This window comes from Nerophis ophidion, linkage group LG14 (assembly GCF_033978795.1).
Source record: "Nerophis ophidion isolate RoL-2023_Sa linkage group LG14, RoL_Noph_v1.0, whole genome shotgun sequence".
NCBI lineage: Eukaryota > Metazoa > Chordata > Actinopteri > Syngnathiformes > Syngnathidae > Nerophis > Nerophis ophidion.
The window spans coordinates 13,721,230-13,722,484 of NC_084624.1; the positions used below are offsets into that span (position 1 = coordinate 13,721,230).

General features: G+C 44.2%; 1 protein-coding gene across 6 annotated transcripts in view; it reads left to right on the forward strand.

Annotated features, from left to right (window-relative positions):
• Nucleotides 1-1,044: 1,044 nt before the first annotated feature.
• LOC133568155 (polyamine-transporting ATPase 13A3-like) overlaps nt 1,045-1,255 on the forward strand; it is a 69,129-nt gene continuing 68,918 nt past the window's right edge. For 5 of the 6 annotated variants that reach the window (XR_009809539.1, XR_009809540.1, XR_009809541.1 and 2 more), the window contains exon 1: nt 1,045-1,255. This exon is cut by the window's right edge and continues 31 nt beyond it. The gene's annotated coding sequence lies outside the window, so the exon portion shown is untranslated. The other variant, XM_061919895.1, reaches the window with a different exon arrangement.

Consider the following 1,255-nt stretch of genomic DNA (forward strand, 5'->3'; position numbering starts at 1 on the left):
GAGGGGCCAGTGTGTTAGCCTATGCAATACGGTGTAAAAAAATATATTGTTGATTTATTGTGAATTTTGAATTTTTTTTCTTTTCTCTGTTCTATTTCCCCTTGTTTGTTACCTATTTTGTTTGTGATGAAACGGGGACGTTTCTAATTGAGGGGGGGACGTATGTAACAAACAGTTCAGGGTGTCCCTCCAGTGTTGCCGTAAGGCTGTGACGTAAGCGGTCTATATAAAGGTGGGTTGTTGAAGAAGGTGAGATATATGTATATGGAAAGAGGTGTAAAGAAGGGAGCAATAAAGAAGTGGTGGAGACCGGACCTGCTCTCATGACTCCCTTTTATTATTTTATTTTATCAGTACCCATAATATGCGAACCCGGGTGTCCTACAGTAGTATAGAAATTTTCATAGATGTTGTTTTGGTCCTCCTGTTGGAGCGTTTTTTTTGTTACATACTGTTTATAGTTCGTCTTTACTTTTGTGTTTTCCTCCGTTCGGAGTGATTTTCGGTTGTTCCTTCTTTTTCTGGAACCTTTTCGCCGAGTAGTTTATTTTTGTGATTATAGATCATGTTTTTTCTTGACTTGGGAGGTAGAAGGAAATTGTCTAAATAAAAGCCTGTCTAAAGTCCCAACTCTGCATCCAGTCCTTTTACCAAAGCCTGACATTAAGACGCTTTTCAATCATACACGAGACGTTTTCACAGGATTATATTCTTTTTTTTTTTGTTTAGATGCTGCTCCCGTAAGTAAGACCGTCCACGGCGCCATCTTGGTTAAATTTTTCCACCAAAATTGCCAGACCACCACTTCGACGATAGGGGCGGGGCTTCCCGACGCGTAGCATCAAGCTGGGCAGAGTTCATTTCAATGAATAAACTTTCCTCTCTCAAATGACGTCTACTTTTTATCTACACACACAAAAAAAATTGTATAAAAAAAGATTAGTGCGCAACTGAACGAGCATTCAACAGACCGATGGGGATTGTGGATGACGTCACACTGCCATCGCCGGTGTTGCGCAGCGGGATTGGTCGACGCGAAGGCAGGTCCACGGGTCACGTGGTCTCCAGCCGGCGGGGACACTGTATATGTTGGACACGGAGTCCCCCTTGACACCGGCCCGGCGCTGTGGAGGGTCCAGGACGCTTGTTGAAGACCAAGCAGGCGGCGGTGTCGATACGCGGTCCACACATCAAGAAGAGGAACCTTCTCTAAATCTGGATACCTGACCGTCAACCTCTTGTTTTGCGGACCTTG